At 43.3% G+C, this 22,278-nt stretch overlaps 1 protein-coding gene across 5 annotated transcripts in view; it reads right to left on the bottom strand.

The window, feature by feature from the left end:
- The window catches only part of MRTFB (myocardin related transcription factor B), a 200,763-nt gene that overhangs the window by 135,064 nt on the left and 43,421 nt on the right, over positions 1 to 22,278 (bottom strand). The window contains exon 1 of one of the 5 annotated variants that reach the window (XM_032779666.2): positions 5,405 to 5,525. The exons of the other annotated variants lie outside the window; for them this stretch is intronic. The gene's annotated coding sequence lies outside the window, so the exon portion shown is untranslated. Of the gene's footprint in view, positions 1 to 5,404; positions 5,526 to 22,278 lie in introns of those variants that run through there. 5 annotated transcript variants of the gene reach the window in all.

Here is a 22,278-nt window from a genome sequence, read left to right as displayed (position 1 = left end):
GGACCTTGTTACTGGAGTATCTGAACACTTTTCTATTTTCATATGGAAAGTACTGCAGAAGTGCTAAATATTACACTATTGAAATATTTACATAAATCATAATTTGGTATTCCTTAAGTACTAAGGGTATGGCTACACTGACAGTTTTGCAGCGCTGGTAGTTACAGCTGTGCTCGTACAGCTGTGTACGGCCAGTGCTGCAGTGTGTCCACACTGACAGCGACCAGCGCTGCAGTGCTTCCACACTTGCACCAGTTGCAGCGCTGTTGTGAGTGGTGCATTGTGGGCAGCTATCCCACAGAGCACCTCGTTCCATTTTGTCGCTGTGGGTTGTGGGAAGGGGACGGAAGGGTGCGGGTCATTCTGCTTCCTGTTCCAACCACCTGTGGTGCATCGCTTCCCTTTTCAGCCACTTGGTGCCATTGTGAGTCTGTCGCACGGTTTCTGTTAGAAATGGAGCCAGAGCTGCTGAGGACATTGCTGATGAATGTTGCCAGCACATCACGTCTGGCAGTTGAGCTATTCCTTATGCTCCAAAGTGACAGTGAGAGCGATGATGAAATAGATTCACCTGACGCGTGTGACACTAAATTGCTTGTGGCAGTAACAGACGTGCTCAGCAGCGTGGAACGCCGCCTTTGGGCTCGGGAAACAAGCACTGAGTGGTGGGATCACATCGTCCTGCAAGTCTGGGATGACGAGCAGCCCTTAAATGCCCTGGGGAATTTTTTAAATCCCCTCCTGTTGCTCGCCAGAGTTAGTGCAATCAATCAATTCATCAACTATGACCATGTCCTCCACGCCCCACGGACAGCGGGCGGAGCCGCCAGCGCATGAGTACAGCCGAGCTGATGGATTCATTCAGTACTGGGATGAGGACAGCCCATTTGCGCAGCCCCTCGGGGCTGGTGGTGAGGACAGCCAGCAGAAGGAGCCTGTTCCTGGTAAGAGCTCTTTATTAATAAGGATGGAAAGTTTGGGAGCAGGGGGTACTATGGCTGCCTGCAAGCATGCCTAGTATGTGGGAAACCCATGTGGATTGCCTCTCGGGCCTGCATTCCGTATGTTATTTCCCTGTAGCTGCTCTTTTTTGCTTTTCCCCCCCCCCCCCCCCCCCCCCATCCACGCTTGTGGATCACCGTGGGCGTTTCACTGACATTTACACAGGATGGCCTGGAAAGGTGCATGATGCACGCATCTTTCGGAACAGTGGCATGTTCAGGAAGCTGCAAGCAGGGACTTTTTTCCCAGACAGGAAAATCACAGTGGGGGACGTCGAAATGCCCATTGTGATCCTTGGAGACCCTGCTTACCCGTTAATGCCTTGGCTCATGAAACCGTATACAGGGAAGCTTGACAGGAGCAAGGACCGGTTCAACTACAGGCTGAGCCGGTGCAGAATGACTGTGGAGTGTGCTTTTGGCCGTTTAAAGGGGAGATGGAGAAGTCTCTACGGGAAGCTAGACGTGGGGGAAAGCAGCATCCCAGCGATTATAACCGCGTGCTGTATCCTCCATAATATTTGTGAAGGGAAGGGTGAAACCTTCAGTGACGAATGGACCTCCGAGGTTCAACGCCTGGAGGCTGAATTTGCACAGCCAGAGAGCAGGGCTACTAGAGAGGCCCAGCACAGTGCTTCAAGGATTAGGGATGCCTTAAAGGAGCACTTTGAGGCTGAAAGCCAACAGTAATGTTGGGTGCCTTCCACAGCAGTTTAGTGCAGTGCCCACAGCAGTTACTGCAGTGGTTGCAATTATTTGCAGTGCCTATTTTTCACTTGTGGTACAGTATGTTTAACTTTCTGTAATAATAAAAACTGTTTTAAAAGACAAGAAATCCTTTATTAAAAATACAGTACATAAAACAGGAAGGGGGGTACGGTGATGAGCAGTACAGTCACAGGTTTGAATATGTTCTTCTTGAGGGCTCTGAGGGCTCTGCACTGCCTGCACTGAGGCATCGCGTCCTGCTGCTGCACTTGAGGATTAATATGCTGCATGGTGATGGGGGTTGAGTGCATAGGGTAAGGGTCGTAGTTATCAGGGCTGTGAGGTGAACGTATTGGGTGTGGGGGCAGGTGGTGGTGGTAAGAACCAGGATGCTGGAGAAGGGTGTTTTGGGGAAACAGTGGGGCACAATGGGTTGAGTTTTGGGATGGGGTGAGGCAGCCACGGTAGTGCTCTGCCTGCATGTCTACCATTGACTGCATGAGGTCTGTGTGGCGTTCCATGAGGCTTAGCAGCCGATCTGTGGTTCTCTTGGCAGCTTCCTCCTTTTTAAGGCTCTGTTTCTCCCTCCACTCTTGTAACTTTTATTATTTTCTGTGGAATACACATTCATTGACTGCTTTCAGCATGTCTTCCTTTTTTCTTTGGTTTTTTTCTTAAGTTTTCGCAGTCTTTCAGAAGTCTGCGCTGGTGGAGCAGTACTCAAGGTCACTTTTAAAAAAACACAGAGAGATAAACTGTTAATACAGAGGCAGCATTGTTTTTAAGAGTATTTGTAGCATCATTTACACACACTGTGACCATAGCACAGACTGGACGCGGCTGCTGATACAATTGACATGGTGAGTTTCGACACACGCTGCTCACAGGGGAAAGGGGGGTCTGATTGGTTCTGCTACAGGGAAATAACACAGAGCCATCTTGCATACGCAGCACACCTGGGAAGGGAGGGGGAGGAATGATTGACTCTGGAAGCCATGGGGTTTCTGTGAGTTGTGGAAAGCTAAGATCAGCTACAGGAATAATAACAGAGCCAGCCATTGCACATTGCGGCTCACCTGGGAAGGGGAAGGGGGGGCTGCTTGTCTCTGCAATCCATGGGGTTTCTGTGACTTGGGGAAAGCAGAGAGCAGCTACAGGGAAATAGGACTGAACCCTCCACACATCTGTCCTCAGAGATCTTGCAAGCTGAACAGCATGGGGTTTTGGGACAGGGAAATAACACACCCTCCACCCACATCTGCCACAGCAGGTACTCAGAGCCATCTTGCACACGCGGCTCACCTGGGAAGGGGGGGGGGGCTGCTTGTCTCTGCAATCCATGGGGTTTCTGTGACTTGGGGAAAGCAAAGAGCAGCTACAGGGAAATCAATGGGCTATTCCACATCTAGGCATGCTTGCAGGCAGCCATAGCCCCCCTGCTCCCAAAACATTTCCATCCTTATAATAAAAGCTTCTTACCGGGAACAGGCTCCTCTGCTGGTTCCTCACTACCAAGCCCCGGGGCTGCGACTGGCTTCCTCATCCCAAACACTGATGAGATCCTGCAGCTCGGCAGTGCTCCATGCTGGGGCTCGTTGGGGCGTGGAGGCATGGTCACTAGTTGATTGATTGGCTTGCAGCACACAGTCCCATGAAAGTGCGTTTTCTCATCCTAAAGTTCTGCAGCCAACGTAAAGGGCGGGTCACCTGAGCCCAGGGCAGTGGAGTGCTAAGCGGTGACCAGAGAGGCTGAAAAGGTATGCTGGGATAAGTCCTAATACCCTGGAGGCCAATAAAAGCGCTGGTGAGTGTCCACACCTGATGAGCAGCGCTGCATCAGCAGCACTGGATTTGCTAAACCCGTAGCAGACCCAGGTGTACAGCCAGCGCTGCAGACAGGGAGTTGCAGCGCTGGCTGAGCTTTGTAAGTGTGGACACCTGCTAAGTTGCAGCGCTGTAACCCCCTCCCCAGCGCTGCAACTTGCAAGTGTAGCCAAGGCCTAAGATGTCATCATACTATTGTGATAAGTTTCTAAAACAAAACTATTCCTAATCCAAAAATCCATGAATTTATTTTCAAACAAACAAACAAACAACCAACAACAGAAAAACTTATCCTCAAATGTAACAATGCTACTTGACAATTTATTAATCTAATTTTCCCAGAATAAAACAGGTTAGGGGGTGTGAAGGGGAACAAGCAGAGAATTAGTACCACCAGCTTTGTTACAATTGAACTGTGGGGAAATGCAAAAATTCATACTGCAATTTCATATCACAACCTGTAAAGAGGAAACATACAAAGGGAATTTTACTTTTTATGGAGGAAAATGTCCTAGTGAAAGAAAATAATATGTAGATATCTGCAAGTTCCACCATCTTCAAAAGGTCAAGTGGAGCTCAACTCCTTTATACGTTGGTACATTTCCTGTCCCCCGCAAATGTTTAAAAGCTCAGGAGTATTTGAGATTCTACTGGTCAAGGGGGACACTGGCCCTTTAAGAAAGAGCTCCCAAAGAGCAGGGAACTGTAGAAGTTCCTGGAAGGAAGCTGTAGATGGTTTCCGAGGGAAGGCTGAAGGCAGGGGAGAAGCAAGAGGGGTTTACTGGCTGACCTCCCCAAGCCAGAGAGCCAGGGCCAGAGCACTGAAGGCCAGAGAGCAGAAGAGGGAGTTGCCTGCTGATGGCTAAACTGGAGAGCCAAAGCCATGGGCTGGAGAGTGCCGAAGGCAATGAAGAAACAGGGCTTATCCACTTCTCCATGCTGGAGAACTGGACCCATAAGAACAGTGAGAAGGCCTGAAGGATGCTCCCCTGGCAAGGATGATTTCCAAGGGGAGAGGCTATCGGGGTTCCTGTTGGGAAGAATGGGGTTGCACTCCAGCTGGAAGGGTTGAAGTTGCTGTCCTGGCAGAGAGACAGAAAAGGACTGATAAGAATCCTAGGTGTGATGGAAGATGCCACAGTATGATTTGCTCTTTGTAAATGGACTACAGGATGTGCAATTTTAAGACTATATACACCTTGGTTATAAATGGATTATCTGAAGGATTTTTATGGACTATTTTGCATGAGGTTTTTGTAATAAACTAGCCCCAAGGAGGATATTATTAAATTAAAAGAGAATGTTGTGGAGTCCTTGGAATATCTGAGACATATAACTGAGGCAGGTGCACCAGTCATTCCATGACCTTCCACAGGAAGGCACTCGAGGCAGAGCTTCCCAATGAGAATACAATTAAATCCATCTTCATATTGCTCAGCATTCCTAAAGCTTAAGGAAAGTCAAAAAGGGCTAACCCATATAATTTCATGTTCAAAACTATGTGGAAATGGACTGTTTTTCTACTTCAGTGAGTTCATGCTGATACACAGTAAAAGTATTCTTAATTCTTTTAGGTTACTTTACTTTTTATATTTATACATTTACACTAACATTTTTCTAAAGGAAACACCTTTATAAAATACACAAATCCACTAAAAAAACATCAAGGGATACCTTGAATGGCTCCACTGTAAAAAATGAAATGTAACTCATCCCACAATACATATTTAACAATAATGGGGCACCAGTAATTAATACTAAAATCTTAGTTCCTAGGCAAAATTTGAGTAAAAGGCTTTTGCATAAAAGAACTAGGCAGGTGTAGGGTGGGAGCAATCCCACTTTCTAACTAAAGGTAGGATGTGAAGTACCTGCACAGTTTGCTTGCTATGGCATGATGTAGCTGCTACGATACTCTGCATCCTACCGTACTGATCTGTGCCATTTGTTGTGGATCCACTAGCCACATTCCTGCTACTTCTTCATCCCATCTGCATTCTATGGAGCTCCGGGGAAAACAGTAGGTTTAAAAGTCTCCCTTATGTATTTTCCCTGCTTCTTCGAGCATTCTCCTTGCCAGGGTCTGAGGGACTACCTTAACATAGTTCACACCACTGGGATTAGTTATTTTAAGTAAGACTGTCCATTAATCACAGTTAACTCATGCGATTAACTAAAAAAAATTAATTGTGATTAACAGCACTTCTAATCACACTGTTAAATAGAATATCAATTGAAATTTATTAAATATTTTGGATGTTTTTCTACATTTTCAAATATATTGATTTCAATTACAACACAGAATACAAAGTGTACAGCAGAACCTCACTGGTGCTATACTTCAGAACTGAGTTTAGCATTGGTTCCATTTTTCAGTTTTGCATTCTCACACCTGATACTTTTAAACAGAAGTCTAATAAACTAATGAATGGAATTTAGACGAGTCCATATTCTCTCATTTGGGTCTACAGGTATAGGGGGTTTCCTTAGCACAGGGGTCAGCAACCTTTCAGAAGTGGTGTGCTGAGTTTCCATTTATTCACTCTAATTTAAGGTTTCAAGTGCCAGTAATACATTTTAACATTTTTAGATGGCCTCTCTCTCTAAGTCTATAATATATAACTAAAGTATTGTTGTATGTAACGTAAATAAGGTTTTTAAAAAGTTTAAGAAGCTTTATTTAAAATTACATTAAAATGCAAAGCCTCCCAGACTGGTGGCCAGGACCTGGGCAGTGTGAGTTGCCACTGAAAATCAGCTTGCATGCAGCCTTCAGCACACATGCCATAGGTTGCCTACCCCTGCCTTAGCATACGGTACAAGCCATGTCAACACTCCTTATCTTCCTGATGGAAGAGTGAGTAATAAACTCCAACCAGCTGAAACTCAGAGTTTCATCTCTCCCGACAATTTATTCCTAGATGACAATAGGGCCCAATGATTCTTACTGCATGCTTCCCTACCAGTTAAGCAGAAAAAGTACACCATAAAAATAATTCAAAATTCTGTTATTTGTTAGTACACCAACCTCATATTTGTACTTATACTAGGACTTAAATATTCTGTAAACAGTTTTTATAATCCCACATGTATGTTATTTAGAACCTGTATTTTCTGGGGGGAAAAAAGGAAAACAAACTGGAAAAGCATGAGAGAGTGCACACAGCATGGGCAGCAGGTATTAAAGGCCAGGAGCTGTGCCTCCCCAAACAGCCTGTGTAGCCCTGCCCATGCCCTGCTCCAGGCTCCTTCCTGCTGTTCTTTCATCCTACCCACTCTTTCCTAGCCCAGGCTGGCTGGTGTGAGCCTCCGGGACTCAAGGCAGCTGGTGCTTGGGGCCATGCTGCCCGCCCGGTGCTTGGGTTAGGGGCTCACCCAGAGCTCCGGGGCTGGGAGCGCTGCGGCCATACCATCCAAAGCTCTGAGGTTGGGAGGTGGCGGGGGGGGGCACACTGGGCTCCTGTGGAGGAGTGGGGGCAGAAGAGGAGGGCGAGGGGAGGGGCCTTGGGCAGAATGGGAGGGGTCAGGGGCTAGCCTCCCCCAATGGCAGGTTCACCAGCCACCCATGGCACACAGTACATGTGACACTTAGAGTCAAAGTAATGCACTTGGACTGTAGAAACAAAGAATAGAACTGAATCCCCACTAATTTTGAAAAAGCTACTGAAGAAGCCAAATGTAAGAAAAACTTGGAAATAGCAAGGCAGAAAAAAAGAGCATTTTATTGCCTCAGATTTACAGAAACCTATCCAACCAGTTTATCGTGTCCCACAGAACAAAATGATAAGCAAAAATAAGTGTGTTTCCCCTATGGCATTCAACAAACAGGCAGCTACTTGACAACTGAAGAACGTACTTTATTCCAACAAAACCACATTGATCTTGAATCTCAGACAAACAATTTGTAAAAGCATCCTCTTTTGCTTAACAACTTTGCTAATATTTATTGAAGTTGCACAGAAATATTTGCCTGAGAGTTAACATAATTTTGCTGAGCACTATTATTATTTGTATTTTAGCTGCAACCCACTGGGATAGAAGCTTCATGGTGCCAGGCCCTATACAAATACACAATAAAAGACAGTGATAGTTTTGTTTTTAAAAAGTATTTTAAAAAGCCACTTCTCACCTCATTACCTTGACCCAGCCAAACATGCTGTTGAAGTGCTAATTAGCATGACACTGGGACTCATTAAAAAGAGTAATTTTGACAAAGAGCAACTCAGTCAAGTGAGTAGTGAGATACCTGTTAAAGAAAATAGGAAAAACCTACAAATGTAACAGTAAAGCAGAGGAGAGGACATAAGTATATAGATGGGGAAAGATGATGATGAAAGAAAAAAAATGGGACATGGGAATGAAATAAATTGACCAGTAATTCTAAAACTCACCTTTTCAAAAGAAAGCAGACCCAAAAGCTTGGAACAGATCATACCAGTCCTTGATTAGCTGTCCAGCCATCAAGATAAATACGTATATGTCTCTACTCAAAACCTCAGTCATTTTCTCGCATGCTATTCACCAGCAACAGTGGATTATGTCCACCTGCATCATCTTTTCTTTTTGATGTATCCAAATCATCCCTCGTCAAATTAGGAGTGGGCCTTAGGAAAAAATTCAAATGTTATATAATTTCTCAACACCTGTACTGATAAGTGAGGCAAAGTAAAAATACTACTTATGACAGACTCGGTGGGTGTATCATTTAGAAAGCTTTTCTCTTTGTATTCCTATGACTCATCTGTCCCTCTTAGGATTTTGTTTTTTTGCTGTTGCTCATTTTCTCTAGATTGCAGTCAAAATGTTCTTCCACTCCTTCCTAATTCGCCCACAAATCATCCATTACTACTAGAATGGTTCTAGAACCATAAAAGAAGATGCAAAGACAGAGGTGCATCAGTATCCATCCCTTCAATCAGAGACAGTTAACTGTGTAAAATATGCCTCTTGATCCTACTGGATGATTCCTGTTCAACGCACCAGAAGCAGGTCATAAATACCCAGTGTCCCTGCCATTATGTCCTGGAAGAAAATACCGTCAGCACTTGCTCTACCACCAAAAAAAAAAAAAAAACTACTTCGCTTGAACACTGAGCTTTGAGAAGATTCTAGTTTCATCTTCAAAATTCAGTTGGATGTACAGACTGATGTACATACATACACGTATGATCTCTGATCAGCGCAGTGCTGCTTTCAGTTATATCGGAGTGCTGCAAACATTTCTAATGTCAAATTGATAGTCATAAATGGGACTTGGAATAACTGGCTTATATTTAGTAAGAAAGACATGGTGTGTGAGGTAATATGTATTGGACCAGCTTCTGTTGGAGAGGGAGAGAGAGAGAAGCTTTCAAGCTTACACAGAACTCTTAAGGTCTGGGAAATGTACTCAGAGCATCACAGCTAAATACAAGACGGAACAAGTTGTTTAGCAGAAGTAATTAATACATATTTCAAGGGACCAATACGGGTCAAGTGGCTTGGTAACACCTCTTCAGACATGGGGTGGAGGGGAGAGGAGTAACTGGGACAGGGGGTTAGTGGATTATAGATTGTTGTAATAAGCCATAAACCAGGTATCTCTAGTCACTCTATGATTTTTACTGTCCAGCAAAGTTATGAATTTAAGCGCTTAGGCTCGTCTTTTGAAGTTGTCAAGCAGTTTTCCTTAGAGGATGAGGACATAGAGGCCACACTGAATAGAGACACTGGATTTATGGCTTATTACAACAATCTATAACTCATTAACACTCCTCTCCCCCCACCCCAACTCCTCTCCCCAAAGCCAAAGAGGTGTTAACAGGCCACTTTACCTTGAATGGTCCCTTGAAATATATGTTAACCATTTATGCTAAACAATGTTCCACCTAGTATTTAACTGTGACACTCAGAGGCCTCATGTACACTAGAATTTTACATCTGTAAAGTTACATTTCTCTCAAGGTTTTTCTTCACAAACAGTGCTCCAGCCGTGCTGCTGTAGTGCTTTAGTGAAGATGTTCCTGCACCAACGGGAGAGCTTCTCCCATTGGTGTAGTTAATCCACCTCCCTAAGAACAAGGCCAGCTCTACTGTTTTTGCCACCCCAAGCAGCGCGCCGAATTGCCGCCGCGGACGGGGGGTGGAAGGGCAGTCCATGTGCCATTAGGGTGGCACACGTGTTTCCGCAGCGGTGACAATTCGGCAGCAGCTTGTCTTCGGTTGGAAGACAGAAGCCGCGCCGCCAAGGACAGCTGAACATAGAAGTTGCCGCCGAATTGCCGCAGCCGCGGAAACACGCGTGTCGCTCTAAGGTGCATGGGCTGCCCCACCATCCACGGTGGCAATTTGGGGGCAAAAACACAGGGACTGCTGCCCCTTGCAGACTGCCGCCCCAAGCGCCTGCTTGGGATGCTGGTGCCTGGAGCTGGCCCTGCCTAAGAAGCAGTAGCTATGTCAATGGGAGAAGCTCTCCCATCGACATAGCACTGTCTATATGGGAGGTTAGGTTGGTGTAACTACATTGCTCAGAGGTATGGATTTTTCACATCCCTGAGCAATATAGTTATATCAATATCAGTCTCTAATGTACATCTGGCCTCTCGGGGCGATGGATTACCTAAACTGACAGGAGAATTGCTCCCACTAGCATAGACAGTGTCTACTCTGAAGCATTACAGCGTTGCTGCCACAGATGTGCAGCTGCACTGCTGTAGTGTCTGAAGTATAGACAAAGTACATTTCCAAGACCTGAAGATGCTCGAAAGCTTGTCTCTCTCATCAACAGAAGTTGATCCAATAAAAGATATTGCTTCAACCCCCATGTCTCTAATATTCTGGGACCAACAAAATTATAACCCCATTTATATTTAAAAGGGCTGACAAATAATGTCACACAGGATAGGTAAGAACAGCAAGGAACAGAGTTTATTCAGATGTTTTTCAAATAACCAATTTCATACAATCTACGCCGGTTGTCTGAAGCAAGAATGCATTTCAAAGGGCGATTTAACTACTTTCTTCAATACGCTTATATTTGGAAAGTCTCTCCTGCACATGTTACACATACTATAAATTACTGTTGAGTTATTTTATTCACATCAAGCACCACAATTTCCCAAAACAAACTAAAAAGTCAAAAGAAAGCCGGGGACATGCGAAAAACTGCATGGATGTGCACACTTAAAAGCTGTGCACCTAACGTACAGGTCAGTATCCTACAGCATGAGGTACTTTTAATATGGGTGTTTTCTCTGCTGTGACTGTTAGGGTGGGTTTCAGTGATTTACCTTATTTATTTCTAATGCAAATATTGATCTTAAACAAAACAATAACTGTAGCAATCAGAATGATTTTCCATTCTTCCAGTAACACAGCTGCATCTACACTGGGGGGTTTGATCAGCATAGTTCTGTCAATCAACAGGGTGGGTTTTTCACACCCCGTCCGGCACAGCTATGTCAACCTAATTTTTAAGTGAAGCCTCAGGCTATGTCTACATTACAGTTTATGCTGGCATAATTTACGTCGCTATGGGGTGTGAATAAGCCACGGCCCCCCCAGCAACATAAATTACACAGGCAAACACCAGACGGGGACAGCGGGCACAGTAGCCACTGCTGACTAAAAGATTCTGAACTTGAGCACATGGAGCAAATACGCCATAAGTGCACTGTGTTTATGGACAACCACTCAAAAGAAAACCTGCATTTCAAAGGCCATCTTCAGAATATTTTCTTTTTAAATCTTATATATTTGTACATCTCTTCAGTCTGAATAGAATTAATTAGATTAAGGAAAGAGGTTAAAATTGCAGTAAGGGCACCCATTATCAAATAGTGACTATAACCTGAACTGCATGGTAAATCCTTTTATAGTTATAGTGAATACAGAACATTTTGATGCTATATGTATTCTTTTCTTTATTTTCTGTAGTTACCAATTGGTGCTTTGAAACGGAGATCATTTAGATTTAAGCACATTAATTTTAAATCTTCTACAATCCCCCCGCCTCTTTGTTCTTAGTTTTTAGGAAGTGTAAATTGCTAAGCTTTCATACTATTTCCTGACATTACATTCTCCTCAAACTCCCATCCCCCCATCCAAATTAAATGCATTATTAACTAAGCAAGTCTTTTCAGAGCAGAATTCACACAAAAATCTAACTGAATACCTACTCACATTCATGGCATTTTATTGGCTACAAATTATGCCTAGGAGCCATTTTTCAGAGTCAGAGGCAAATTCATATTTTCCTTATTCATGCAAGTAACCCCACTGAAGTCAATAGGAATGCCTCTTTGTATGAAAACATTAGTGCTTAATATGTTATATCCTACCTTTACTACCTCTCTTCCCTCATTATGAGTTAGTAGGTTAATTTATTTTTAATTAAAGTAATAAATGAGTTACTGAAGTGCAGAAAAGCAAGTTAAATTGATAAATGTCTACTTGTTAATTCTGGTTTAAGAAGTATGAAAAAATGTGCCTTAAATGCCTAAATTCAGCTGACTGTATGTAATTTTTTAAGATGATTTATATTTTATGTATAGCAACAGTGAATGGTGCCACTGTAATGCAACTCAAATTAGATCTCACTTGTGTTTTCTTTTGCAAGAATGTTATTTCACAAAGCTGACTTGCCTAATGGAATGCACAGATTGTGGAACAGAAGTACTTTACTTAGCAACAAATTTCTTAACCCCCAGTTCCTGTTTACTATGGTTACAAACAATATAAGAACACTGTTGTGACCAGAAGGAGAATATTAAAAAACAAACAAAGTCTAAAAAATTGTCTCTCTTCTCTATCACCACCATTAGAATTCAGTATCAATTAGAAGACCTCAGATGGCCAACACCAGAAAACTACTTCTTCCAAAAGATTCACAGTTAGATCTTAGTAAAAAGTTTGCACAACTTCACTATTTAAGCAGGTCACCAAAAAGAGAGATGATAAAAAGAACAGTCACTTACGTTGTAGTAATTGTGGTTCTTCAAGATGCATGTCTATATGGAGTCCATTTGTGCATCCCACAAGTACAATATCAGATTCTTTTAGTCAGCAGTATCTGTTGGGGCCATGCCTCAGCTCCAGGTGCCCTTGCGCACCACATCCGAGGGCATAAAGATGAAATGGTCCCACTCCTCCCCCTTCACCCCCTCAATTCCTCCATCAATACAGAATCCCAGAAAAGTAGGTTTCCCTTGTAGCTGGAAGGAGGGCAGGTTATGAAATCCATACAGACAGAACATCTTAAAGAACCAGTTACCATAAAAGGTAAGTAACTGTTCTTTCTTCCAGCAACTGTCCACATGGATTCCACTCTTGGTGACTAACAAGCAGACTGCCCACCCATTGGCCCTTTGCATGCTCCCCTCCTTGTTGCTTCCTCCCTCAGCTCCCTTAGAGCCCTCTTCATCCCTCCGCTGCCCTGCTCTGCCCGGATCCTGGCCTCAGGGAGTATGGAGCTTTGTGCCTGAGGCAACGGCCACATGCAGCACTGCTCCTCCTTCAGGAGGTGCCCTCCCTTTTTGAGCCACTTCTGGCTGAGCTCCACAGCAGCTGAAGCCCCTGCAGTCATGTTCCTAGGTGCCCCAGTACACAATGTCTCCTTAAAGCTTAACCCCTTCCTGCCAGTGCTGCAGTCGTGGACAGGAGGCTGTTGAGTTACAGCGGTGGTCAGCACTATTTTGGGTGGGAACTTGAGATGAGACCTTCGAATGATCCTATTCGTATGAGACAGAAAAAGACACCAGCCATGAAGGACCTTATCTCCCCTACCCTTCTAGCTGATGTACTGCGTACTAAAAAGTCAATCTTCAGTTATAAGTGGTATAAAGCAATAAAGGTCTCAGAATCTGACCCTGCTATCTATGAAAAATTAATAAAGAAATTTCTTTTTAAAAGAACAGGCAAACTAAAAACTAACTAATCGCTAACACGAACTGCAACTGAGTTGCAGAAAAGCAGATGGACACTGCCTCACTGCCAGAGGTAGCAGAAAGTTTCTGAAAGGCATTTAGGCCAGCCCTGCCCTTTATGCCGTCATGGGAGGAGGGGAACAACACATGAGGACTTCTAAGAGGCACAGGTGCATTCATAACAGATGCTACTGGCCCAAAAGACTCTGATCATGCGCACATGGGTATATGTGCACTAGCAGTGTGGACAATCACTTCAAGAAGAACCAACGTATCTTGTTTGGCCCTGAAACAGATACCTCAGTAGCAAAATACATGAGACTGCCCCTACCCCCAAAGAGCAGAGAGAGGCCTTTAGCTCAGCTGTCCACACATTCCATTCTAGTATCAGAGGGGTAGCCGTGTTAGTCTGAATCTGTAAAAGCAGCAGAGAATCCTGTGGCACCTTATAGACTAACAGCAAGGTGCCACAGGATTCTCTGCTGCTTTTACATTCCATTCTGTTTCCCCAGCCTCAAATTTAATTCTTTGAGAAAGCACACTTTACATCTTATCAAAGGTGAAGAATGGTGTATGCTAAAAGTCAGAAAAGAGACGAGACTAAAAATAACTTCTCAAATTAGCCTATGACCTTATCAAAATTTTTGTAAACATTAGGTTCACCTACTGATTAAACACTATGGATAAAAATCTGAAGTTTCAGATAAAGCTTTTTTCAGATGCATCTTTACAAAAAACAAGCAACAGAACACAAGAAAAATCAAGCACACTTATCAAGACAGACTTTTTATCTATAATCCACTGCTGTTTTGCCTATAAGATTAAATCACGTCTATGTTTTTCAGAATGTACATTTTAACTTTCAGAGGCAACACAGAAGATACATCATATTATTTTATCATCAATCAAGAATTATGATCACCACAGATTACTTCACCATAGTCTTAAAATCCCCAGGGCATTCTCTAACTCTCAGCTTTCTTAAGTCACATTTCATGCTTAAATCACAAGTCATGCCTTTTAAAAGATTCTTAATCTGTTCACCTCCTTTCTCAATACTCAAAAAATAAGGTTAGAACGAACGTATGGATATATTTTTAAAATAAGAGGCACAATCATTATTAACCAGAGCTGAGCACTGACCACCTCATTCTTAATCTTAAAAACTGGTTCCAAATAGTTTCTAACACAATGGACACCTACTACGAAAGTAAAAACCAGAGCTTTATTGCAAGTGTAGTACACTAATCCAGCCCTTTATTATAAATAAAGAAGGTGCACTGTATATACAGCAGCAGTTGGAATAACAACTGTTAGACTTTATTTCAAAAAAAATCTTCATACTATACTTTAACAGTACACACGTTGTGAAAACTATAAAAAACAAAGAAGTTTAACAAAATATTATATTTTTATAAATAAAAAGGTAACACATTTGCTTCCTCTTTTTGCTTTATTTGAAATCTCTTGAATTCTGAAGAATTACTTAATATTTACCATCTGCATTCACATGTTTACTATATCTAACTGCTAACTTTCATCTGCTTAAACATAAAAGTATATAAATATCCCATAACTCTCTACTATTCAATGCTGAAATATTGATATGTGGGAAATATACATTTTTGACATTTCTGGGCTGTCTATAATATTTCTACATGACATTCAGATAATGAGGAATTTGTCTTAAATGAGATTTATTATATTAATATGACAGGTTGCACTGAGTTGTAACTTCATTGACTGTCGGGTTCTGTTTTTGGTTTTCGAGGTATCTGAAATTTTGCCAAGCTGCATAAAATGTTATTCTGAGTTTAAAACGTTTCTGTATATAAAATATTGAAATACGCACTAATAAAACGTAAGGCATGTGGCATTTAAGATAATAAACTGGTAGACTTTATTCAGCCTCCCAAGAAAATAGAGATTTCCTAGTGTTTTTCCACACAACCAGACAAAACTGACACAGTAGTAAAATGGAGACTAGAACAAACAGCACATACAGAATCCAAAATCATTATGCATGTTTCTGTTTTTAACTTCTACCAGCAAAATTATTTTCCTGTTAATCCATTTTGGAATTTCACCAAAAGCTTATTAGTAATATTTGGTTTTCATCTATCTGACAATGGTATAGCAATAAAGCCTTAGAACAGGGGTTCTCAAACTGGGGGCTGGGAGGTTATTACATGGGGGGTCTCAAGCTGTCAGCCTCCACCCCAAACCCTGCTTTGCCTCCAGCATTTATAATGGTGTTAAATATATAAAAAAGTGATTTAAATGTATTGGGAAGGCAGGGTCTCACTCAGAGTCTTGTTATGTGAAAGGGGTCACCAGTACAAAACTTTGAGAACCACTGCCTTAGACAAATCCCCTAAAAGAACTGATGTACTGTATAGCAAGCTTACATAAGTGTTCTCACAGACTGAAGATGGTTGCAATAGCTATTAAACGCCAAAGACAAAGACTTATTTTATTTTTAAACATGGACATTTTATCTTCAAAAGAGGAATGCACATTTCCTGGGCAACGTATTAAAAATGGGGAAAAAGCATACATCCTGCAAACTTGATATACTAAAATGTTTATATGTGCACTTGCAGAACTTTTAGGGCACTGCAGAATTGCCAGTTAGCAGGCATCAAGCTAGATTGCTGTAGATTCACACTCCGGCTTAAGCACTGCCGGGGCAGCACTTTGAAATTTCTAATGTAGCCATACCCAAAGGAGTCTCTAGGGAGAAATGCTGCTCTTAGTCGGGGCAGCACTTTGAAATTTCTAATGTAGCCATATCCAAAGGAGTCTCTAGGGAGAAATGCTGCTCTTAGTCAATAGGATTTTTTTCCCTCCAATTTTCAACAGTATTTGTGGATAGTTTATATATTGATAGAACTTTTATTTACACTTTATAGTTATAGATGTAACAGATACATTGTCTAAATACTTGCTGGCCAAATGTGGCAAAAAATGGTTTATGTAAATAATTATTTTAATTATGTTAGATTAAAATTTCATCCGGATTCATGAAAAAGTCAGCTCCCTCTTCTTAGTCTGCATATAACTTGAACATTATCTAAATGCACTCTCTTTTCTCCCATGAAATACATTAAAAGATTTATCCTCACATTGCTACCTCTTCCACATCTCACTGGGCATGAGATGTGGAGGAGGAATATTTACTGAACTGGAAGTGGGATAGACAGCCCAGAAAGAAAGGGAAGAGGGATAGTGCATGCTTGAGAATGCAGGGCTTGGCCGTATCTCCTCCATGGACTGTCTACCTTCCATTGGCCAGCAGAGAGAGAGCTGGGAGCTGATTGCCCCGCACTACTCTCCCCCTCCCATTAATTTAAATCTCCTCCCAGACTTTTGGGGCCTCTTGTCCCCTTTAGCTGCACACCATTCCTCCTCCCCTGTAGTTGCAGTAGAGGAGTGTGTTTTGAGGATACTATGGATCTGTCATCTGTTTTGGAATTGGGAAGAAATTTTTCCTGTTGGGTCAAATTGGCAGAGGCCCCGTGGCTTTTTTTTAACCTTCCTTAAAGCATCATGGAAGCACAGTTGAGTTACAAAATTAGAACTCGGAAATTTAATATTAGAAATTTTAAGGAATGTTTACTTCATCACAACTTGTTCCCAGTGTAGATACAGGCCAGAGGTGGGCAAACTTTTTGGCCCGAGAACCACACTGGGGTTGCAAAACTGTATGCAGAGCTGGGTAAGGAAGGCTGTGCCTCCCCAAACAGCCTATCCCCCTACCCCAACCATCCCCGGGACCCCATCCCATATCCAACCCTCCTGCTCCCAGTCCCCCTGACTGCTCTGACCCCTATCCACGCCCCTGCCCCTTGACAGGCCCCCCCAATACCCCACACCTATCCAACCCCCCTGTTTCCCATCCCCTGACTCCTATCCACATCCCCGCTCCCTGACAGGGCCCCCAGGACTCCCACGCTTAATCAATTCTCCCGTCCCCCATCCCCTGACTGCCTCCCAGAACCTCCACCCCATCCAACTGCCCCTTGCTCCCTGTCTCTTGACTGCCCCCCGGGACCTCCCAGCCCTTATCCAACCCTCCAGCCCCCTTACCATGCCGCTCAGAACAGCATGTCTGGCAGCTGCACTGCCTGGCCGGAGCCAGATATGTTGCCCTGCTGCTTAGCAGGATTGTGCAAGCCCGCCACACAGATCACCCTGCATGGCAGTGTGGCTGCGGGGGAGGGGGAGGGACCATAGGCTCAAGGGCCAGGCAGGACAGTCCCGCGGGCTGGACATGGCCTGTAGGCCATAGTTTGCCCACTTCTGATATAGGCTAAAAGCACAATTGCCAATCTTGCAATTTTTTCATGAACAACAGGATTTCAGAGGGTGTTGGAGATTGTCTCATGATGATGCAAGAAGCTCCAGGACCTTCACAAAATTAATCTCTGCCAGAAGCCTAGGAAGATGGAGAGGGGACCCTGATGCAGCCCTCCAGGCCTGGAAAAGGTTGGTTAAGGATCACAGGAGGAGCAGAGGTGAGGCTCTGGGGATTGAACTGGGGGGGTCTGACACTGAGACAGAGAGGGTTAAACAACCAGCACACTAAGTGACTCAAGATCAACCTTCAAGAAAATATATTAGAGAAGTACTGAAAAGCCATTTTCTTGTAGATAGTTATCTAAGGGCTTGGCTACACTCGAAACTCCAAAGCGCTGCTGTGGGAGCGCTCCCGCGGCAGCACTTTGAAGTGCGAGTGCGATCGTGGTGCCTGTGCTAGGAGAGAGCTCTCCCAGCGCTGCACGTACTCCACCTCCCCGTGGGGATTAGCTTGCGGCGCTGGGAGCCGCGCTCCCAGCACTGGAACACTGTTTACACTGGTGCTTTGCAGCGCTGTAACTTGCTGCGCTCAAGGGTGTGTTTTTTCACACCTCTGAGCAAGAAAGTTGCAGCGCTGTAAAGCGCCAGTGTAGCCAAGATCTAAGCCATGTTAAATGGATGAGAATTCTGTATTGTTAGAGGTAAATACTAATTGTATTTGTCTGTGTTTAACCTTTATCTTGTTAGATGTTAACAATTTAACAAATTAGCTTGTGGATGCTAATTCCCTTTTATGTCTTAATAAAATTACAGTATACTTGGGGATGGTTCAATTAACCTTAAGATCAATGTTGTAAGATATTGGAGGAAAAAACATTACTCATATTGTCTTCGGCTTAAATTGTCTGTGCCATAATGGAATGCTTGGAAAGTCTGAATGGATAATTGCCTTATGTTAATTAATACTACTAGTTTACCTGTGTACACACAGAAAATAGAAGTTTAACTTCAAAGCAATAATATACACTGCCAATTCTTCATCAGGGAAGGCTCCTGCTGTGTTATCTGCTTTCAGGAAGCTATCATAACCTGCACAGCTCTATAAAAGAACTCTAGGGCCTGGTCCTGTCCTCTCAGATCTGCTTAAGCTTGGTAAGTGGAAGCTCAAAGTCGCAAGACTGAGGTCTCCAGGTCCATTCTGGATTACCCTACAATTCTTCACGGAAGAATTTAAACAGACTCTGCACATGGACCTCCTATTGGACTATAATTTATGGAATTGATTCTGAAAGAACTTTCTGCAGCTCAGCAGCTCCAGGGCCAATCAGGGGCAGGGGGAAGAAGCAGGTACAAATGACTGGGGCCTGGATTCGTCGGCCCTGTTTAGCCGGTCCACTCTTGCTGGGGAGCCCGAAAAAATTTTTTCACTGGGGCCCGAACCCACCCTCGGCAGCCCTGAGCAGCTCACTATCTCTACTATGAAACTGACCTAAGAACTTTACTCATATCTGTATGTAAAAAGATCTTTAACCACAATAACTCTTTTTTCTTTTTTAATATATTTTAGATTAGTTAATAAGAATTGTCTGTAAGTGTGTATTTGGGTAAAATCTAAAGTATTCATTGACCTGGTGGGTAATGCGTCCAATCCTTGGGATTAGTAGAACTTTATATATCGTGAGTAAGACTTTAAGTAATCCTCACCATATTTGACTTGGCTGTCTGGGTGGGAGCCCTCGGCTACATTGCTTAAGGGAAACTGTATTTTTGGCTTCTGGGTAAACAGAATGGTATTGTAGAAGCTGTTTTGTTCCTGGGTTGATCAATCTAATTATTAGAACAAACAACCAGTTTTGGGGATCGTCTGCCCCATCCTTTGCAGTTTGCCCTGACTGAGCAATCTCAGTGAGGCTTCTCCAGGCACCACAGTCACAAGAGGTGGTGGGAGGCTGAACTGAGGCAGATGGAGTCAAGGGGGCTGAACTAAGGGGGCCTGAGGAACAAGCCTAACTGCTGAGCAAGGAATGAACAGATTAATAGATTCTAATGCCAAAAGAGACTATTGTGACCATCTAGTCTGACTTCTTGAATAGCAGGGCTTCCCTGAATTAACTCCTGACTGAACTAGAGCAGACTGGTTAGAAAAAAACAGTCAATCTTCCTTTAAGAATTATGAGCAACAGAGAATCCACCACAGGCCTCAGCAAGTTGTTCCAATGGTTAATTAGCCTCCCTATTAAAAATGTATGCTTCATTTCTAGTCCGAATCCATCTTAGTTTCAACTTCCAGCCATTGGCTCATGTTAGACCTTTTGTGGGGGAGAGCAGCAGGGGACAAAAATCACCCTAACCAATACATTTGGGAGAGTGGGCAGCACTATTTGTCACATCTATACACACACTGGGGATTGGCAAAAATCGAAGAAAGACTGAGTAAAACACAATATAATCTCTTTTTTTAAAAAATACCCCAATTTTTTTGAGGTACAACTCATGATGTTTGACCTTTTGAGGGAGAATGACTCATGATTTAGATCTCTTGAGGTTGGCAACTCTGAAAAGGTCAGCTCCCAGAGGTAAGAGATACATGTGACTTTGCTAGTAGGGCTTGTGCCTCTGAGAGAAGAGGAGACCTGAAGTCTTCGCATACAGAGATTCTCCCTGTGGTGCTCTATATCCCCCTTATGAGAGGGAGGGCAAGATGATTCAGAAGTGAGTTCTGGGGTATAGTGGGAGTTCTGTAATTCCTCACTAGACCCAGTTAAATGGCTAATACATAAGAGATAGGAGTGGGATGAGCATATAGCACCCTTCCACAGTGTAAAGATAATAGAGTTGCACTCTGCCACTTAAATCCATCCCTGTCTGTCTTTATTCACCTACAAGCATCATATCCAATACTTGGCCAGGAAGGACAGTGTACCACCATAGAAATATCACCATCCAAACAATATTTCAAGGAAGCCTCTAAAATCATAAACGATGTATTTGCAAAATGTTGGTCTTACAAAGATGACAATTCATACCTTTAAGTCAGCAGGACTGCTATGGGTACCCGCAGGGCCTCACAGTATGCCAAGATTTTTTTGGCTTACTTAGAAGAATGCTTCCTCAGCTCTCATCCCCTAACGCCCCTACTCTACTTGTGCTACATTGATGACAGCTTCATCATCTGGACCCATGGGAAGGAGGCCCTTGAGGAATTCCACCTGGATTTCAACAATTTCCACTCCACCATCAGCCTCAGCCTGGACCAGTCCACACAAGAGATCCACTTCCTAGACACTACAGTGCAAATAAGCGATGGTCACATAAATATCACCCCATACCGGAAATCTACTGACCACGATACTTACCTACATGCCTCCAGCTTTCATCCAGACCACATCACACAATCCATTATCTACAGCCAAGCTCTAAGATACAACCGCATTTTCTCCAATCCCTCAGACAGAGACAAACATCTACAGGATCTCTATCAAGCATTCTTAAAACTACAATACCCACCCATGAAGTGAAGAAACAGATAGACAGAGCCGGAAGGGTATCCAGAAGTCACCCACCACAGAACAGGCACAACAAAGAAAGTAACAGAACACACTAGTCATCACCTACAGCCCCCAACTAAAACCTCTCCAGCACATCATCAAGGATCTACAACCTATCTTGAAGGACAATCCCTTACTCTCACAGACCTTGGGAGAAAGGCCAGTCCTCACTTACAGACAGCCCGTCAACCTGAAGCAAACTCACTAGCAACTACACACCACAAAAACACTAACCCAGGAACCAAACCCTGCAACAAACCCCGGTGCCAAACCATCTATTCAAGGGACATCATCATAGGACCTAACCACATCAGCCACACCATCAGGGGTTCGTTCACCTGCACATCTACCTATGTGATATATGCCATCATGTGCCAGCAGTGCCCCTCTGCCACGTACATTGGCCATACCAGACAGTCTCTATGCAAAAGAATAAATGGACACAAATCTGACATTAAGTATTATAACATTCAAAAACCAGAAGAACATTTCAATCTCCCTGGACACTCAATAACAGACTTAAAAGTGGCAATTTTTCAACAAAAAAAAACAAAACTTCAAAACCAAACTCCAATGAGAAACTGCAGAACTGGAATTAATTTGAAAACTGGACACCATCAAATTTGGCCTGAATAAAGACTGGGAGTAGATCGGTCACTACAAAAACTAATTCCCCCTCCCCCTCCCCCAATACTCACACCTTCTTGTTAACTGTTTGAAATGGGTCATTATGATTACATTGGCCTCATTAGCACTACAAAAGTGATTTTCTCCCTTTTTGTCAACTGTTGAGAATAGCCCACTTCCACCTTAATTGAATTGGCTCGTTAGCACTGCCCCCCCCCCCACTTAGTAAGGCAACTCCCATCTTTTCATATGCTGTGTATTTATACCTCTCTACTGTATTTTCTACTCCACAAAAGCTTATGCCCAAATAAATGCGTTAGTCTCTAAGGTGCCACAAGGACACTGTATCCGTTAACATTTTCTCCAGAT

Source organism: Chelonoidis abingdonii, chromosome 9 (genome assembly GCF_003597395.2).
Source record: "Chelonoidis abingdonii isolate Lonesome George chromosome 9, CheloAbing_2.0, whole genome shotgun sequence".
NCBI lineage: Eukaryota > Metazoa > Chordata > Testudines > Testudinidae > Chelonoidis > Chelonoidis abingdonii.
Note: the sequence above shows the minus strand (reverse complement) of the source record. Positions and strands in the feature narration are given on the sequence as shown.